Consider the following 22,217-nt stretch of genomic DNA (forward strand, 5'->3'; position numbering starts at 1 on the left):
CGTAGACTTCATGTTTGATTTCCTACAACTAATTAACTCAAGCTAAATTAATTAATTATTTTACAAACAGCTGCTAAGATCAAATTCAAATTTTTACTTCACTATTTTAGTTCAGGGACTGACTAAAATAGGAAGGTATCCCGAAATCCTATTTTTAGCAATGCTATTTATAGCACTTCCATTTTTCATTCCTTGCTACAATGTCCAACACTAGTACCCGAACTACTATTTATAACAGTGTTATTTTTAGCACTTCTATTTTTAGCATTTCTCGTTGCCATTTTCAACACTTTTAATTGTCATGAAATGAGAAAACACATTATTTTTGGTTGGAAAAATATTTTATCGCCACTTAAGAGAGTGGAGTTTGGGCAACGTGGTTACACTTTGCAATTCCAGATGATCACTAGATTTCCCCTTAAAATTTCAGATTGTCAGAAAGATAAAAATGAGCAGTAGAAAACATATTCAATGAAATAGCCAGACGAATCGCCTGCTTTATCAAATCACTAACTACTTACCAATTATCGATCAGAAAGATAAAAATGAGCAATAAAAAACATGTTCACTGAAATAGCTAGACGAATCGCTTGCTTTATCAAATCACTAACCACTTACCAATTATCGATCAATCTAACATGGCAAACACATTTGGAATTTCAGGAAAGGTGAGGTGTGACAAAAACTTTGCCATTAAATAACCTCAATTTGGCCAGGTATATGTTATCTTACTTCACTGATTTGTTTTAGTATCGAGATCGGATCTAAGATCGCTACTTCTGTGAAAGGTACTATGTCAATAGTAATATTTATAATTTTGTGTTACATTTATATATGGGTGACCCATGATAATTGATAATCAACAACATTTATTTGTTATATTTATATGGGGTGACCCATGAAGAATGATAATTGATTGGAGGTTGAAAAAGGATGGTTTCAAGAAACACATTGTTTGTGATGTTGTTGAGTATAGGATGGATCCAACACAAATAAGTTTGGGTGGATGTAGAGAGGGTGTGAGTGCAAAAGAGCTTACAAAATTCCTAGAAAATAATGTTGGAGTGGTATTTAGATGTAAATTGAAGACATCCTGGACTTTGCCATTTACATATCCAAACTTCACAAACTCTAAGGTCCCTCCCAACAGCTTTGTTCAATTCACAACTCCTCGTGTTGTGAAGGAGGCAATAACTAACAGTGATCATGGGAAGATCATATTCCACAGTCATCTTCTCAAGGTCAAGGTTGGTACTGAAACCCCCTCAAGCTTACACAAAAGAAGAACAACTCCCCTCTTTAGATTTTCTCATGTTATGCATGAGATCAGTTCACTACTAAATCTCAATGAATTTTCAGTGGCCTAGAGAGCACCCACTTCTAGTGTTGATTTTCATGTGGACCCATTTGATAGAAGGTGCGTGAGTTTATTAATTTGGGATCAATTGTTTGGTAATGACACACTAATAAAATGTGATTTTAAGATTGAATTTCTTGTCACAAACATTAGGATTGTGAGCGTTGTCAATGACAAAGGAACTATAGTTATGTTGTTACAACTTTAGGTGTCTTCCTAGATATATTACAAGACCACAGACGATAATATATATTTGGGTGTCCCTTTTGCTTTGTTGGATGACGAGGATCCTTGGTTTCAAACCTTGAAATTCATCCCTAACAATGCATTGGGAAAATGCCTAACCTACAAAATTGTCTTGTCTCTTCGCATGGGTTATACAATGGAAAAATCCATGGATTATTTCTAACAAAACCAGCTATTGGATGAAAAGGCACCTTCTTGTATTTTTAAAGTTAACCAAGAGCTAGATGTGTATGTGTCTAGAAGTGAAATTTTTGTCACCTTGCCACACTGCCTAAGAATTCATTTTGAGACCATGTTCCTTCTAAATTCTCTTGTGCACAAGGGTATTTTCAAATATCACAAAATAATTCATGAGATCTATAGTTTAATAAATCCCTCTGTGACACCATCCAAGTTGAGTATCCTAGCACTCAGGCATATGCTTGCCTACACCAACCTAGTTTTTAATTCCTTTGGAAGATTTAAAGTTATCCTTAGCTAGATTTAAATGAACCTGAAGCTCTGGAAGAACCCTAAGATGTTGAGGAAACAATTGAGGTGAGAAGGTTGGTCATCACTCCTACAAAAGCTTATTGTCTTCCTCCAAAAGTGGAGTTGTCAAATAGAAGTCTTAAACCAGTTCAAGACGTTTGCAGATCGGATTATGCAACTAAATTTCATGGAATTATGATAGCATCCAAGCAATGTCTTTGATGGTGCTAACTATGGCTATAATACCCATCATTAAATATGTTTCCTCCAGTTCTACTACATATAAGACATTTATTTTTAAGTGAGTGAAGTAAATACTAAAGACGCTCTCCAATCCAATATGGTAGATATGTTTTAATGTCTTGTTTAACATTTTGACTCAGTCAAAATAAAATAAAATAAAACACATAAAATTCATAAATATATTTATAATTATAATTAATAACTAAATTAGTCTAGATCCATCTTAACTATGCACCTACCAAGTGCCGAGAGGGATCAAATCTCTTGATCAAGAGATTTGATCCCTCTAGGCACTTGGTAGATCCAAAGTTAAAATTGATATAGGCTAGTACTAAGAATCTCTTAGAACACTAGTTAAGATGATATTATATTTGATAAACTATTATTTAAAATCCTTAGACGCTTAGAGTGAAATCACTTTATAATTAAGAATGGAAAGAATATAAGAAAATAGATATGAAAAGGGAAAGGATAAGATTGAAAAATATTCATTAAAGATAGGGGAGAATAATAATAATTAGATGGAAATAAGTGAATATATATATATATATATATATATATATATATATATATATATAAAGAAAGAAAAAAGGAAAAAAAATTAGGCCAATAGGCATGTCTATTTTAAAATAATGTTTCCACAATTTTAATTTAATTATCAATAATTATTAAGTGGATGGTAGGGATTTAACCTCCATAAAATATTATAAAATATTCATAATAGTATTCCCAAATCAAAAGTTGTTATGTATTAAATAATTATTATAATTAATCTGAGTATTATGAAATTATAAGGATAATTACTATACTGCAAAGTTAGGAGAATTAAAAGTGATTTTACCAAAATTATTAGGGATAAAAAGATTTAAACTTAAAGATAAAAGGAGGAAATCAAAAAGGCAACACAAGGAAATTAAGAAATCAAAATTAGGGAATTATTTATTTTAAAATGTTTGATTGGGATGTTAGTTGACCAACATTTAATTGGTGGCATGATAATTCCATCTTGCGACATGTAACTTTTCTGTCATGGCCATTAAACACTCTACGGAGAGACATTAATGTTTTATAGGTTCTTTTTAACCAGAATGAAAATTTTATATTTATATGCAAGTGAGTGTAAGGACCGCATGAAATACATCATGTGGTACAAAGGAATATCTTCAAAAAAAAAAAATATTGAGCCCTCTTATCCAGCAAAACAATAATTTTCCCAGAGGGACTCCAAATTGGACAACGAAAAAATGACATTTTTTAGGTATATACCTAAAAAAGATCACCCACCAAAACATAAAATTACATGTCAAATAATAATTGATTGATAATGTAATCTTTCATAATTGTGCAATGACAATCCATTCATCTCTAAGGAATAGGAGAGGGCTTGATTCAACCATTGATTTTTAAATCTCCCAATCTTAATTTATACCCTTAATTATCACATAAGTCTACATCCTTATTGAGATTATGGAGAACATGGAAATATGTTATTGAAGAAAACTCTTATGTTGCTTTCTTAATTCTTTTCATAAGATTTTTTGATGTTTTGTCGAGGAGCCCTTCACCAAATGTTGAATAAGGATGGAGTCTCCCAAAACAATGAGAGAAACTACCTATTTTCTTTACCTAATTGTATCCCCTCGTAAACAACATAAGCTTCAACTTGGTTGTTTTTCATGCATCCTAAGCCACATGAATACTCTGTAGCTCTAAATTCATCGAGGTCATGTAACACCCCTCACCATATTGCTAACCCTATAAATATATATTTCATATGTTAATTTCACTATTATTTTTTAATTTCAAAATTATATTTTTTTAACAAATTCCCAACTTTATTATTAAAAAAAAAAAAAAATTCTAGATATATTATATATGTGAAACTCTCATTCCAGGAAACAATTGAATCCTCATAATCCAAAATCATAAATGTTTATACCTCCCACACTAGGAACATTATGCCATCACCAACCTCTTATAAAAGGAAATGAGCTTGATGATGATGATGATGGTTAACGTCCACTAAGACCAATATAGTCTATCGGACCTAGAGAATTAAGTGATTAATTAAGACTCTTTAATATTTATTTCTATGATCAAAAAAAAGAGAGAGAAGCATCCCAAGATCATTGTAGTTTTGTTGACTTAACAAGTCAAGAGAATTGGTAGTGTGGAAAATGTTTTGAAAAAAAAAACGTATATAAATAATGAAATGTATTTTTTCTTCTTTTAAAATGAAAATTATACATGATATTAAATTTATTTTTAAATTTCATGAAATGAAATATATTTTAATTCTACTAATATGAAAAGCATTCCTGCATCCTATGAAATGATATGTATTTTAATTCTTCTGATATGAAAATGATTCATGCATAATCTGGAATGTACTTTTAATTGTCATGAAAATGATTCATGCATAATCTGGAATGTACTTTTAATTGTCATGAAATGAGAAGCACATTTTTTTGGTTGGAAAAAAGATATTATCTCCACTTAATAAATTGGAGTTTGGGCAGGGTGGTTACACTTTGCAAACCCAGATGGTCACTCGATTTCCCCTTAAAATTTCGTATTGTCAGAAAGATAAAAATGAGCAGTAGACAACAGTTTCACTGAAATAGCCAGACGGCTCGCCTACTGGACAAATTTTGTCTCCTTCTTTATCAAACCACTAACCACTTACCAATTATCGGTCAATGTAACATGGAAAACACGTTTGGAATTTCAGGCAAGGTGAGGCCTGAGAAAAACTCTACCATTAAATAAACTTACTTCACTGATTTGTTTTGGTCTCGAGATCGGATATAAGCTTACTACCTCTGTGACACGTATTATGCCAATAGTAATATTTATCATTTTCTGTTAGATTTATATATATGGAGGACCCATGAAAATGGGTAATTAACAACAATTATTTGTTATATTTATATGGGGTGACCCATGAAGAATGATAATTGATTGGATGTTGAAAAAAGATGGTTTCATGAAACGCATTATTTGTGATGTTGTTGAGTATAAGATGGAGCTAATTCAAATAAGTTTGGGTAGATTTAGTAATCTGAAATTAAAAAATTGAAAGTTGCTTGTAAAATTTTGCAAACTAGTTTATGTCTTACGGGCAATGGATCGAAATTGCAAAAGCACATAAACTAGTAAACTTAGTTAACTTTTGCAAATTTTAACATTGAAAAATAGACAACATGTAACATCACAAAACAACAATTTGATGATGGAGTTCACCTCTCCTGGGCTACATCTCCGGGTCCAGCTTCCAATGTTGGCCTTTTAAATTATATGCTCAAATGTCAAATTATATCAACACACAATGCTCAAATCACAAAAATAGCACTGCCATTGTGTCCCGATAACTCAAAAACCCCTTTGTAAGCTCTTCTTGGGCTCAAAAAGGTTGAAAAATGGCCAAGTTAGGCCTCCTTCTTCATTTCCTTGCTAAATGTCCTACAAAATTGACCCTTTGTTAAAATTGGCAACGAATTATGCGTTTGGCATATATGAGAGGCAACAAACTCGCGTGGGTTCGACGACAATTCTGCCGAAAATGGTGCAAATTGTTGGACATTTAAATTGACACTACGCCCCTAACATCCACCCTTTCGTTGGTCCAATGGCATGCAATACGACCAAGGGCATAGGCCAGAGGCCACGCGATCCGCCAACCCCACTCTTGGTCGTGTGCATTGTCATATGGTCGTGTGTTGGAGTATGGACAAAGTGCCATGCACCCCACCCCACCCCTTCCGCGATATTCATCAAAGGTTACGTGGTATACGTTGGAACCAGGTGTTGGGGCCAAATCTCCACCCCTTGCGCCTTGCGCTCAATCATATAAAAATACAAAAAACTCAGGGTTGGGCCGAATGGATGATCCCACCGGTCATCTGGACTACCTCACCCCCCCCCCCCCCCTCCCCCCCCCAAACTCCCACAAAAAAAATAATGGCAGAACAATTAAACAATAAATACTACTCGCCCACAATTTATAACAAGAGACATAGTGTGGTGTAGTGGTAAGTCATTGGTATGTGTTGTTGGAGGTCTTGGGGTCAAACCCCGCCGAGTTTGGTTAGTCGATAACCATAATTTTAGAGCCAAAAATAGAGCCACGTGGCACCTTTCTACAGGGCCACGTGTCGGTCAATGATTGGGCTAGGTGGTGGCCTATAATTGGTCGAACCTGAATCACAACAACCAATATAAACTTGCCACTTGTCCTGTCCTGATTGGTCCTCTAAAAAATGTACTGCACAATCACCTATTGATGTCAATTCGATTTCATCATACGATTTTCCCAATCAACCCTGTAAGTTGATTTTTTTATTGTTTGCCAAAAACTTCAAAACACGATAACTTTCTCATATGATGTCAGATTGAGGTGATTCAAGCATCATTAGAATCAGAACGATGAGATCTATAATTTGGCATTAGTTTCAAGAGAATTTGAGCTCTTTTATTTTTGAGCATATTTTTTATCCCCTAGATCATTGCTCCCCACTTGAAGCTTTTGGTCCTCTAAAAGTCTGTTTTTACTTAGAAAGTAAGCGAGGGTACAAATATATCACTTTTCTTTTATCTCAATCCACCTTACTTTACTTGGATTGGTACCTTTGAGCCCCTCTCGAAGATACTCCACATTGCTTCTACATGAAGTCATTAATCTCCTATCAAGAATTGAGTCTTCATGCAACTCATTTAAATATTTAGGAGCAAAATATTCTATAGATGGAATTTGAACATTCTCTTCATGATCATCAATCATTGGAGGCTCATACAATCTCAAGTTTTCCACATTCACAATAGAATAAATTTTCATATAAGGTGGAAAATCTAATCGGAAAGCATTGTTACCAATCTTCTCTAAGATTTTGAAAGGACCATATCTGATTGGCTTGAGCTTTTTACCTTCACCTTGAAGTATTTCCTTGTTGATGTACAACCAAACTTGATCTCCCACTTGGAAATCATGATCAACCCGATGCTTGTGATGTCTTTCTTTGTACTTTGCTTTGCTGTTATCTAGTTGTTTTTGTACTCTTTGATGCACTAGTTGAATTTGTTCAATGAAATGTTTGGCTTTGTCCTCATCTCTATGTCCATTTAGTACAATATCTTTACCAAAGATGAAATCCAAAGGAGAATTTGGAAAATAACCCAAACAAACTTCAAATGAAGATTCTTTCATAGATTAATGCTTGGCACAATTGTAGGCATATTGGATGTAATGTAAATGCTCATTCCATAGTTTAGGATGCTTACAACAATATCCTCAAAGGAGATGTACGATTGTATTTTTCACTACTTCTCTCTGGCCATCGGTTTGTGGATGAAATACAGTGCTCTTCTTCAACTTAGTGTCCATGAGTTCCCATAAACTTGACCAAAACTTCCCAAAAAATCAAGAAGCTCAATCAGAAATAATAGAAGTGGGAAACCCAAAGTTAACCCATACTGGAAGAACATATTTGTGGTTTTTTCCCCTGTAAATAGTTTCTTACATGGCATCAACACACACATTTTTTTGAAACGATCCACAACAACATATATCTAATCATGACCTTTCCTAGACATTAGTAGTCCTCCTATAAAATCCATAGAAATACTTTCCCATTGATGAAAACGAATAGGAAGTGGAGTGTACAAACCCAATTTCCTATTGCTAGGCTTGCTAGTAGCACACATGGAACATTCTCTCACATATCTTGAAACAATTTCATTCATGTGAGGCCAATAACAATACCTCTGAATATGTGTAATTTTTTTTCCTACACCAAAGTGAACAGCAATAAGAGAAGTGTGGGCTTCCCTTATGAGATTGACTCTTTCACCCTGTGGAACATATACCTTACCAACACGATACAATAACTTTTTATGAACATGATAATCCAACTCTTCAACATGATTTCTTTGACTCAAAGTTGCATAAACATCCTTAAAATATTCATCTTGAGCATATTGTTCAATATAACTTTCATGCATGAATGAGTTATGCTTAAGAATGATAGATGCATTAACATTAGGCCTTGATAACATATCTGCAACTTTGTTGTATATATCTTTCTTATAACTGATTACCAAATGAAATTTTTGTATGAATCCCATCCACCTGAAATGTTGAACTTATTGTAGCTTGGTTTGCGATTGTAAATACTGAAAAGGTTTATGGTCAGTATGAATACTTGTTTCTTTACCCATTAAATAATGCTTCCATTTATTCATGCTTCATACCAAAGTATACATTTCTTTATCAAAAGTTGGATAGTTAATTACTGCATTGGTAAAGGTTTCATAATGATAACAAATAGGCTTACCATGTTGCATCTCAAATGGATGCTTAATATCTGGAAGTGCTAGAATTGGTGTTGTATTGATTTTCTCTTTCAAAGTTTCGAAGGCTTTCTGTTTCTTTCCTCCCCACTGAAAGACATGTTTCACATTTTTCAAAGCATGTAATGGTATTGCAATGAGTGAGAAGTTAGCAATAATTTTTCTCCAATATTGGGTTGCTCCCAAAAACCTCCTAACTTCTATTACGTTTTTGTGTTTATGCCAATTCATAATGACTTCAACTTTTGAGGGATCAATCTTCAATTCACCCCCTCCCCGACCCAAATAAACCAAATAGGTTTTCCCAAATTCACACTTAGACATCTTCAAAGATAAATTCTATTTTTTCAAGACATCTAAAACTTGTTTCACATGCTTAACATACTCTTCATGAGTCTTACTAAAAATCAGAATATCATCTAAGTAGACTATGACAAAATCATCAAGGAATGGTCTCAACACATCATTCATAACTCTCATGAATGTTGTAGGTGCATTGAAAATCCCAAACGACAGAACTAACCATTCAAATAAACCGTGTTTTGTCTTGAAAGCAATTTTCCATATATCATCTTCAGAAATCCTTATCTAATGATAATCGCTTCTCAAATCTAACTTAGTAAAGTAAGAAACTTCCTTTAATTGATCTAGAAAATCATCAATGCAAGGAAGAGGATAGCGATTCTTTACCTTGATCTTGTTCAAAGCTCAAAAATCCACACGCATGTGCCATGTACCATATTTATTTGGAACCAAGACAATAGGAGACCCACAAGGAGATGTGTTAGGCTTGATGACCCCTTTTTCAAGGAGCTCTTGAATTTTCTTTTTGATTTATACATTATCTAAAACTGAAATTCTATACATGCCAATATTCGGAAGTGGTGCATCCTTCCGCAAGTGAATCTCATGTTAGATTCCTCTTTTAGGAGGCAACCCTTTAGGTTCCTGAAATATCTTGTCATAAGTGTTAACAAATTCAACCAATTCATGCTTGAGTTTTGAATCACATCCTGTGAAAGCTTAAGATTCAACAATATCTTTAGCTTTAGTCATCATCAACACACAATTCTTACTGGCATTTACAAGCCTTTTCATCTGACCAACACTAACAAGAGATAAGTTCATCTTCTTGCGATGTGCTCTAACAATATACTCAACTCCATATTTAAAAATATGATATTTTTTCTCATGACAATAGAATATGGCTTTTCGGTCATACAAATATGGACTCCCTAAAACAATTCCATGAATATCAAGTGGTACAACATCAAGCTCTACCTCATCTATAAAATTAACAGTGATGGCGAATTTGAGTTTACATTTTCTTGTCACTTGTAATTTGGCATCATCACATACCCAACCCAAAGGGTAAGGTTTAGTATGAGGTGTAGTTTCTAGATTTATTTTCTTGACAATTGCTTCAGAGATAAGATTGACTTGGGATCCACTATCAAACAATGTATCAACTTTTGTATGTTTTTTAATGACCCTGATATGAAAAATCTCACTTCTTTCTTTATCATTTTGAGATTCAATAGGCTTACTAGAAGAACTAGTACTTTCATTAGAAGCTATAACTTTCTTACCATGGCTGTGATTTTGGTTTCATCACCTAAATCAGATCCTAGATCTTGTTGAGTTGTAGCAACGGTCTTTTGTTTCCCCTTGTTATTAAACTTCTTTGGTCTCATTTCTGGATGTAATTTCTAATAGTGGTATTCATCATGGCCTTCTTTTGAACAATGTTTAAAGGTAAGTTTATCTCCCTCTTTCTTCACTATAGCATTATTTTTGCCTTTGCCTTTAAACTTGCCCTTTCCTTTGTCTCCGGATTTGGAAGGTTTCTTGCTAGTCTCTTGAGGAACATTTTTGAATTTTGATTCTAAATGAGTTTTCTGAACACATACTTCATCTATATTGGTGGGATTAAACATAAGTATAGTATGTCTCAACTAACTATGTAATCCACCTATGTATTTAAGGAGAGTATCTTGTGAAGAAAAATCAACACCCAAGATTAAAGCTCTTCTTCTAAATTATTGTGTGTAAATTTGGACACTCTGACCTTTAGCTTATCTAAATTTTTCTGATCTATAATCTCTTTTTGCATGTAAGCTAATGGATAAAATCGTCTTCTTAATGCAACTATAAAATCATTCCAAGAAGAGATAATTTTACCAATTTTCTTCAAATCTTCTTGAGTTCTGGCCTCCCACCAAATGAAGGATGTGCTTTCCAAACAAAAATAAGCAAGCTAAATATTTTTAACCTATCATCAATATTTTGAATCTTATAATAGACTCCAATTTAACGAACCCAATTATCCAACTTTTCAACATTTACTTCCCCATTGTACATAGGCAATTCAAACTTTCCATCAAGCTTAATCAAAGGAGACTTAGCATGTACTTTTGGATATGGAGGAGGAGAAGGTCTGTGAGATGAAGGAGGTGAAGAAGGAGGTGAGGATGGAGGTGTAGATGGAGGTGAAGGAGGAGGTGGAGGTGGAGGCTTTCTCCCATCACCACCATTACCTTTTGGATGATTAGAACTTTCTCCTTGCAACCTTGTTTTCCTCTCATTGTACAACACTTTTACCATCTCTGACATATCATAGAAAACTTTCTAAAAGCTATCTCATCCTTATACATCAGCTCATGTCTTTCTTCATGTGCCATGACTGGTGGAGTTTGTGGAGTTTGTGACCTCCTTGAACCAATTTGAGGGTTTGGTTATTCAAAAACTCCTTCTCCTCTTCTCAATTTAGACCTTGTAATCATTCAAGAAAACACTTGCAAAAATTGTCAAACCTTCAAAACAACCATGCTCTGATACCAAACTAATATGAAATTAAAAGATTGAAGGTTTCTTGTAAAATTTTGCAAGCTATTTTATGTATTATGGGCAATGGATTGAAATTTCAAAAGCACATAAACTTAGTTGAGTTTTGCAAATTTTAACAATGAAAAATAGACAACATGCAGCATCACAAAACAACAATTTGATGATGGAGTTCACCCCTTCTGGGCTACATCTCCTTGTCCAGCTTCCAATGTTGTCCCTTTAAATATTATTCTCAAATGTCAAATTACATCAGCATACAATGCTCAAATCACAAAAATAGCATTGCCATTTGTCCAGAACACCCAAAAAACCCTTTGTAGGCTCTTCTTGGGCTCAAAAAGGCTGAAAAATGGCAAAGGTAGGCCTCCTTCATTTCCCTGCTAATTGTCCTGAAAAATTGACCCTATGTCAAATTGGCAACGAATTATGCCTTTGGCGGATATACAAGGCAACATACTCATGCAGGTTTGGCGACAATTCCACCGAAAAATGGTGCAAATTGTTAGACATTTAAGTTGACATTGCGCCCCTAACTTCCGCCCTTTGTTGGTCACGTGGCATGAAATATGACAGGGGGCATGGGCCAGAGGTCACGCGCTTATTTGGTCCCGCTCCTAATCATGTTCATTGTCATATGGTTGTGGGCTAGGGTGTAAGCAAGGTGCCACACGCCCCGCCCCTTCCGTGATATTAGTCAGAGATTACGTGGTATATGTTAGAACCTAGGGCTGGGGGCCAACTCTCTGCCCCTTTCGCCTTATGCTCGATCATATAAAAATAAATAAAACTTGGGGCTGGGCCGAACAGGTGAGCCCGCCAGTGAGACCCCCCCCCCCCAAAACAACAAAACGATTAAACAATAAATACAACTCACCCAAAATGTATAACAAGAGACATAATGTGGTGTAGTGGTAAGTCGTTGGTCTATATTGCCGGAGGTCTTGAGGTCGAACCCTGCCAAGGTCGGTTAGTCCATAACCACAAATTTGGCACCAAAACTAGAGTCATGTGGCACCTTTCTACAGTGCCACGTGTTGACCATTGATTGGGCCAAGTGGTGGCCTACGATTGGCCGAACCCAAATCACCACAACTAATATAAAATTTCCACTTGTCCTATCTTGATTGGTCCTTTGACAATCGTACTGCACAGTAACCTACTTACATCAGTGCCATGCCATCATACGATCTTCCAAGTCAACCTTGCAAGTTGACATTTTAGTTGTTTGCCAAAAACTTCAGAACACGATAACTTTCTCATATGTTGTTGGATTGAGGTGATTCAAGCGTCATTAGAATCAGAATGATGAGGTATACAATTTGGTGCTAGTTTCGGTAGAATTTGAGCACTTTTATTTTTTAGCATATTTTTTATTCCCTAGATCATTTAGAGAGGGTGTGAGTGCAAAAGATCTTATAGAATTCCTAGAAAACAATGTTGGAGTGGTATGAAAATGCAGATTGAATACATCCTAGACTCCGCCATTTACATATCTAAACTTCACAAACTCCACTAATGACAGTTACAATTACTTTTTAAATAACAATGGCATCTCTAAGGTCTCTCCCAACACCTTTTGTTTAGTTCATAACTCCCATCGTTGTGAAGGAGGCAGTAACTCTCGGTAATCATGGGAAGCTCATTTTTTGCAGTCATCCTCTCAAGGTCAAGGTTGGTACTAAAACCTTCTCTATATTACACAAAAGAAGAAAAAATCTCCTCTTTATATTTTCTCATGTTCTACATGAGATTGAATCACTACTAAATCTCAATAAATTTTCGATGGCCTAGAGAGAACCCACTTCTAGTGTTGATTTTTATATGGACCCATTTGATAAAAGGTGCAGGAGTTTCCTTATTCGGGATCAGTTGTTTGGTAATTACACACTGATAAAATGTGATTTTAAGATTGAATTCCTTGTCACAGACATTAGGAATGTGAGCATTGTCAATAAAAAAGAAATTATAGTTATGATGTTACAGCTTTGGGTGCATTCCTAGATATATTACAAGATCATACATGATGATATCTATGTGGGTGTCCCTTTTTCTTTGTTGGATGATGAGGATCCTTGGTTTCGAACCTTGAACTTCACCCCTAACATTGCATTGGGAAAATGCTTGGCCAATAAAATTGTCATGTCTCTTTGCATCGATTATACAAGGGAAAATTCCATCGATTATTTCTAACACAACCGACTGTTGGATGAAAAGTCACATTCTCGTATTTTGAAAGTGAACCAAGAGTCAGATGTGTATGTGTTCAAAAGGGAATCTTTTTTTCACCTTGCCACACCGCCCGAGAATTCATTTTGAGACCATGTTCCTCCTTAATGCTCTTGTGCACAAGGGTATTCTTAGTTATCACAGAACAACTCCTGAGTTCTATAATTTATTAAATCCCTTTGTGACACCATCCAAGTTGAGTATCCTGGCACTCAAGCATATGATTTCCTACACCAACCCAATTTTTAACGCCTTTAGAAGATTTAAAGTCGTCCTTAGCTAGATCTAAATGAACTTGAAGCTCCTAAAGGACCCTACGATGGTTGAGGAAACAATTGAGGTGAGGAGATTAGTCATCACTCCTACAAAATTTTATTGTATTCCTCCAAAAGTGGAGTTGTCAAATAGAGTCTTAAAGTAGTTCAAGACGTTTCTAGGTCGAATTTAACAGGTAAATTTCATGGAATCGTGATAGCATCCAAGAAATTCTTCGATGGTGCTAATTGTGGCTATAGTACCCATCGTTAAAGATGTTTCTTCTAGTTCTACCGCATATAGGAAAATTATTTTTAAGCAAGTGAAGCAAATACTAGAGATGCTCTCCAATCCAGTATGGTAGAGATGTTGTAATGTCTTGTTTAACATTTTGACTGAGTCAAAATAAAAATAAAAATAAAAGCACACACACACACACAAAATTAATGATTATATTTATAATTAATAACTAAACCAACCTAGATCCATCTTAAATCTAGATCTACCAAGTGTTGAGAGGGATCAAATCTCTTGATCAAGAGATTTGACCCCTCTAAGCACTTGGTATATCTAGAGTTAAGATGGATCTAGGCTAGTAGTGAGAATTTCTTCGAACGTCGGTTAAGAAGATATTATATTTGATAAACTATTACTTAAAATCCTTAGATGATTAGAGTGAAATCAATTTATAATTAATAATGGAAACAATATAAAAAAATAGATATGAAAAGGGAAAGGTTAAGATTGAAGGATATTCATTAAAGATGTGGGAGAATAATGATAATTACATGAATATATGTGAAAAATAATAAAATAAATAAATATAGTACAACAACAAAAATATAAAGAAAGAAACAAAACTAATAATAATTAGGTGTAGACATGTGTATTTTAAAATAGTGTTTCCTCAATTTTAATTGATGATAAGGATTTAAAATTCATTAAATATTCATAATAATATCCCCAAATAAAAAAATGTTATATATTAAATAATTATTATAATTGTTGTTTGGAGACTTCTGTAGTTGATATTTGAAGAGTGAAATTTCAGAATTGGATCCAACAGTGAGCAGTGAAGTCAGGCAACAAGTAATATTACATCGAAGCAATAACGAATAGTCCCTCTTGAATCATCGACCGATATTTCCAGCAATGAATATCCACATCTCTGTGTTAAAACATCGATTAATTCGCCCAACAAGAAGTCCAGAAATGAGCAACACTTAGCAACAGTTAAAAAAAAATAATGAAATCATTAATAATAAAAATAAAACCATTGATTTGTCATTGACTACGTCCGTAGATCACATTAGCAAAGCACATCCTTCTTCAAGCAACAAAGTGGTCAACATATCTTCACATATATTAAGCAACAATGAAATAGATGTGCTTAATAAGGGCCTAGGGTTCGCCATTGCCCCAAAACAAATCCCCTTTAAAAACATCATATGTAGTGTGGAGAATAACATTCAAGGATTAGATGATGTAGACAAAATTCTCACCATCATCCAACGCAAAAAATGGGGATTTTAAACACACTCATCACTAGAGCCTCAAGGTTATCTGATAAAGAACATTTCCAGCAAGAAATTGACCACCTTACGAAAGTGTTTCTTGACAATGGCTACAATTACAAAGACATTTGCACAGCTATCAAGAAAGCCGGAAGAAACTCTCCTTCTTGCAAGTCCCCTTCCCCTTCCCCTTCCCTTACAGGTAAAGCATTCCTCCCATACATTCGTGGCACCACTGACAAAATTGCAAAAATCCTCAAAAGAAATGGTATTATCACAACATTCAAGCCCCTTGAAACCATTCGACATAAGATGAGATCTATCAAAGATAAAGTTGATCAATTTCAGTTCAAAGGAGTTTATAAGATTAATTGTTCATGTGGAAAGTGCTACATTGGGGAGACTGGTCGGTCATTCAAAATAAGACTCAAGGAACATGGGGCTGACATAAAGAAGGAAATAATTCACTCCTTTGCTCTTGTTGAACACTCATCAAAAACTAAGCACCACTTATGCCTTGAAAACACTGAAATTATCACTAGGGAAGATCATTATTTCAAACGCAAGTTTAGGGAAGCTTTGGAGATCATCAAACATCCCAACAATATTAATAGAGATGGAGGGGCCGAGATCAACAATAGTTGGATACCGTTAATCTCAATCATTTAAGTATGTATTCTCCCATCATGAAACTTTCCTTCCTGCTTTCCATTCTCCTCCTTCCCCTTTTTCTTCTTCTTTTGTTTTCTCCTTTTCACTTTTTCTTTTTCCTCCTTTATTTTCATCCTCTTTTTTTTTCTCAATGGGAGTGTACTACTTCCTCCCCTTCCTCATTCTTAATTCTTTATGTTTCCTTATTATCTTTATCTTAGTCATCCTTCTTGTTTCCCCTTTCCTTTTAAGACTTTATTCATGTTAATTTTATTGCTTGATTTTTCTTCGAGGATCCTTTTTTCAAGTGTTTCTCCTTTTCTTTGGCTTAATTCTATTAATTTATTTTATTTTTATATTATTTTATTGTTATATTATTTTATTTTATTTTGTTCTTATGTTTTGCTTTATTGTTATTTGTTATGGTTTAATTGTCTTTTGCGAGTTTCTTTTCTTACTCTTATTATTCTTATTATTAATTGTTTATTTTGTTTGATTTCAATTTTTATTTGATTTGATTTATTTTGTTTTTGTTTTATTTTATTTTAGATTCTAGCATTATTATACTTTATTTTTGTTTTTGTTATTTCAAATTATTTTATTTTTATTTTTATTTTATTTTTTAGTAATGTGTTTCCATTCTTTTTATTAATACTTTTTAGATTTATTGTTTTTTGGATTATTAATTCTTCATTAAATTCTTTTAATTATTATTATCTTTTGATTTTTGTTTTTTTCTTATTTTATAACCGATTCTTTTATTTTCTCTTCTTATCTCTTCCTTCCTTATCTTATTTATAACCTCGTCATTTTTCTCTTCTTCTCACAGCATAATTGTTTTGATGAAAAGTCCAATTAGTGACTTGAAATGTAGACCTTAAAAATAACACGTCTAAATCCAATTCTGAAATTTCACTTTTCAATTATTATAGTTAATTTAAATATTATAAAATTATAAAAATAATTAATATATTACAAAATTAATAAAATTAAAAATGATTTTACCATAATTATTAAATACAAAAGGAGCTAAACTTAAAGGTAAAAGGAAAAAAACAAAAAAGTGAAACAAAGAAATTAAGATTAAGGTATTATTTATTTTAAAATGGTTGATCCTACCCAGCAAGGGCGTTGGTTTACCAACAGATAATTGGCAGCCTGATAATTCCATCTTGTGGCATGTAGGAGACACTACTAGTTTATAAATAAAATCTTAAAAATTCAAATTTATTTTTAATATATTTTATATTATCTAAATTAGAATTTGAAATATATATAAAATTTAAATTTATCTTTAATATATTCTATATTATTTAAATTAGAATAAAATTAGAATTTGAAATATTTGATTAGAATGATAATTTTGTATTTATATGTAAGTGAGTGTTTGGATCGCAAGAAATACAAAATCATATTTTCAAAAAAAAAATCTTGAATCCTCTTATCATTCAAAACAACAATTTTACTAGAGGGACTTTAAATTGGACAACAAAAAATATGGTTGTGTAGGTATATACCTAAAACACTCACTCACCAAAAAATAAAATTTACATGTCATATTATAATTGATTTTACATGTCATATTATAATTGATTGATATTGCAATCCTTCATAATTGTGTAATGTCAATCCATTTAGCTCTAAGGAATAAGAGAGGGTATGATTCTCCATTGATTTTTAAATTTCCCAATCTTAATTTACACCCTTCATTATCACATAAGTCTACATCTTTATTGAGGTCATGGAAACATGGAAATATGCTATTGAAAAGAACTCTTATGTTGTTTTCTTAATTATTTTCGTATGGTTTTTTAATGTTTTTTCGATGAACCCTTCACCCAATGTTGAATATGTTGAGAGAAGCTACCTATTTTCTTTGCCTAATTGAATCCCCTCGTAAAGAGCATAAGCTTCAACTTGATTGTTTTTTATGCATCCTAAGCCCCATGAGTACTATGCAACTTTAACTTCATATAACACCCCTCACCATCTTGCCACTCCTATAAATATATATTTCATATGTTAATATCAATATTATTTTTTAAATTCAAAATTATAATTTTTAACAAGTTCCCAACTTTATTATTAAAATTAAAAAATCAAATTAAAGATATATTATATGTATGAAACTATCGTTCCATGAAAAAATTGAATCCTCATAATACAAAATCATAAATGTATATACCTCCAACACTACCAACATTATACCATCACCAACATATTTTAAAAGGAAATGAGCTTTATGATGATGATGGTTAATGTCCACTAAGACCAATATAGTCTATTTGACCTAAAGAAGTAAGTGAATAACTTAGACCCTTTAATATTTTATTTCTATGATCAAAAAGAAGGGAGAGAAGCATCCCAAGATCATTGTAGTTTTGCTTACTTAACAAGTCAAGAAGGTTGGTAGTGTGGAAAGTGTTTTGAAAAGAACGTATGTAAGGGTCGGGCTATCCAAGAGAAATTGTTTTTCATCTTCCACTCTCTTAGTATCACAAAAGGGTAGATTCTTTCATCCCAAGGTGTTTTCAGAATAGACCAACACTCAGTTTCACTCCGAAGCTCATGAGAATTAGTTCTTATTTTCGTAATGTTCATTTTCTTCTTAGTACTAGTCAAAACAAAAAGATAATTTTGGTTACCAAAAGTGGGGTTGATTACTTCCCTATAATACCTTAGCTTCATTTCACTCTAACTCCTTATCATCCCACATCGTATCCTGAAATTTGGAAGTGATAGTGTTTTTAATATTATCCTTATTCTCCCAGATCATCTCCTCCTTTACCCCCTAATAGTCGAGCTAGAACTGGGCATCCTTATGCCCACTACTTGTGCCAAAAGTGAGGAGTCGAGCCAACACTAGACATCCTTATACCCATTACTTGAGCTGAAAATGCGGGTTTTGACTAGAATTAGAAGTGATTTATTGATTAATTATCATTCTTAATCTTTAAAGATATAGAGTGGAATAAAACCTCATTTTCATGTTTATATATCCATTTCATATTTATATATCCCAGGGGTGAGTCTCTGTCCTCCCTTTTACTTTTTGCATTTTAATTTAAAAATAACAAATTAAAAATAATAAAAATGAGACGTGAATAGTAAATCCATAAAATAAAATATATGTGTACAATTATCCATTTTTAATATAAATACAAAAGCATAAAAGAGTTGTCCCACGTTAACACGACAGTGTTCTCTTCTATTTTCCTTTCTTTATGTTGCATCTGGCATGGGACCTGCCCAATAAATGTCCGCATGCTCCACCACTTATTTGATCAAATTGCCTCTGTCAGATTGATGTATTAATCCAATCAAAGACCGCCACCGAATCCAATAATGCACAATTCAAGTAAGAATACAATGAGGTTATTATATACATAATGTACAACCTTGTGCATAGACAACTTTAATTAATGAGCTAATTAACTGTTAGGACACTAAACTCGGTTGTATTAAAAAATTTTAAATTTTTAAATTTTTATATAATTGTATTTGTAATTATACTATTTAAAATTCGTTAACCAATTAAAAAATGGAATTTAGGTTTTAAAAAAATTATTTTATTTTTATTATTAAAAACTTAATTTTTTTTATAAAAAACTCAGTTAATTTTATATATTTTTCTTAAAGATTATAAACTAATTAAAAATCAAACACCGTGTTGTAGTGGCTACAACCATCTTTTAAAATTTTGCCTTCATTTCGTTTTGGAGCTGTCCTACTAAAATCTCAGCAGCTTGTCTTACACTGCCCAGGTATTTGTGCTTTCATTGAGTTTTATCTTTCTCTTTACAACTTGTGTTTGCTTACTTGCTTTGTCATCTAATCACAAGCTAACTTCGTGACTTGGTTACAAACCGGTTCTAGCATTGCCTTGATGATCTGCGTAATCCTTGAGGGCAACCAGCCTTGCTCTCAGGAAATGTGCAATGCAACCCAACAGTGAGCTTCAGCTCCATAATTGCGCAGACCCACCTGGGAGCTTCTCTTCAGCAGGGAAACTGCGCAGAGCAGTCTAAGCTGGCAAGTGAGCCTTCAACTCCAGAATTGTGTAGACCCAACTGGCAGCTTGCTTCAGCTGGGAATTGCGCAGAGCATGAGAGGCAACCATAGCCACTCAGCCCAAGAATTGCGCAGAAGCATTCCCTCAGCTATTGTCTGATGCATGTGTCGGTGAGTTACTCAGTTCCCCAAAATTACGCAATTTTTCCATGCATGCATGGCAACCTTTCCCGAAGAATCAAGAAGCTAAGAGGAAAAGAATCCATAGGAAGTAGGGATCTATTATTAGTTTCTCGAAGGTGACACATTGCCATCTTTAGAAGTTTCTGCCAAGTGTCGTTGTTGTCCTTGATCTCAAGCATACGCATCATGAACTCCATTTTGCTCAAATATATGTAATGGACGCCTCTAGAGCTCTCTTATACATTTGATCATCAAGTTTTAGCTTCCCTAGGAGATCAAGGAGTGTTTGGAGCATTAGCATCGTTTTTCGGGGTGAGTTTTGCTTTTATCGCCTTTTGTTGCTTTTCATGTCGCTTTTGTTCATTTAGTTTGTGAGAGTGTTGTTTCACTCGTTTTGTTGAACAATCATTAGCTTTTTCACTTGTTTTAACTTGTAGAAGTGTTGTTTTAAGTTATAGATTGCCTTTCTTAAGTGTTGCATGAGTTTTCATGTTTTTGCACCAACGGTCGTCGTTGCGGTGACTCCCTTCACATGCTTCATGTTCCTTTAGTTTAATCGATTGTTGCACTTGTTTTACATGCATATATCTACACTTAGTTAGATCTGCACTCATCCTTACACCATCTGTTAGATCTCCTTGTTTGCACACTCCCCAAGGATAGATTTGGGCTCCCCTTGCTTGGATCTCACACTTCACTGCATGCACTACGTAATTTGGGAGCTCAAGGCCTCTGCCTTGGATTCTGAAATTGCGCAGATCATGTCCTGGGCTGGCTCCAACCGCGCATTGCGCAGTTCTAGGAGCCAATCTCTTAGCTTGGTCACTGAGAATGCGTAATGTGCAGTCTCTCACGGGCCTTAATCCAGACTAAACTGCGCATTGCACAATTCCAGTCATCAAGCTTCCTCACTAACTATTGGGACTGCATAGTGTGTAGTCCCCGCAATGACGCAAGCGAAAGCAGAACTCAAGAAACCTCAATAATCACCCTGTGGTTCCCCTTTTAATTATAACCCGACCTTTTTCTTTTATATCGGAATACCTCTGAAAACTGTAGAAATTTTGAATAATTTAACACATATTCAATGGAGATTATCCTGATCATGTACTAATGCGGAAAACATACACAATACATAAGCTCCTCTACGTTGATCAAGAATATAGCAGCATCAATAACAATAAAACATCAAGAGCATTCACACATTAACACAGTATGTATCACGGGGAAAGCATCTCGCTAAAAACCCCAACTATCTGTATATTAATGATTGAGTCATGTAACATTACACAGCATAATACTTCTCACAAGTATCTCCACCTCTGTTACACACAATACAGCTCAGATCTGATCTCCAAATCTCTTCCACTGCTTGCCTGCCTCCACTGCTCAATACCTGCTCAAGAACTGATGAGAATTGCTTCCCAAACTCGATTTTCACCTGCAAAATAGTCACTCACTCTTTGTGGACGTGAGCAAAGGCTAAAATGCGGGCCAAATACGTGAGCAAACTCATTGGCATACTCAATCCTTTGATTGTGCAAGATCTGTTGCACAACTATAGTCACAACTGATAGCAATCTGATTCTCTACCACCTGTCCCTGTTGAACTGAACATGCACTGACATGCAACTGAGTTAACTGATGTATTCTTTAGTTGTATTATGAGTTAATAATTAGTTTAACAACTCATCATTAGTCTATCTGCAGTTAGACTAACTACAACCAGTTTAACTAAGTTAAACTGAACACAACTCCATCAACTGTACCTCCAGTCCACTAAACTCAACTCACTTGAGTTCTAACTGAAGTCATGCATGCAACAACTCAACTGACTCATAAGAAAAACGAATTTCCTTCTGACAGCT

General features: G+C 34.1%; 2 pseudogenes; both read left to right on the forward strand.

Annotated features, from left to right (window-relative positions):
• The first annotated feature begins 977 nt into the window (after positions 1-977).
• On the forward strand, positions 978-14,354 carry LOC149228538 (RNA-dependent RNA polymerase 6 pseudogene; annotated as a pseudogene).
• A 1,156-nt stretch (positions 14,355-15,510) lies between these two features.
• LOC149228539 (putative RNA-dependent RNA polymerase SHL2) overlaps positions 15,511-22,217 on the forward strand; it is a 37,467-nt pseudogene continuing 30,760 nt past the window's right edge.

Source organism: Pinus tabuliformis, chromosome J, assembly GCF_031772625.1.
Source record: "Pinus tabuliformis cultivar Carrire ecotype Pingquan chromosome J, CPIR1, whole genome shotgun sequence".
Lineage (NCBI taxonomy): Eukaryota > Viridiplantae > Streptophyta > Pinopsida > Pinales > Pinaceae > Pinus > Pinus tabuliformis.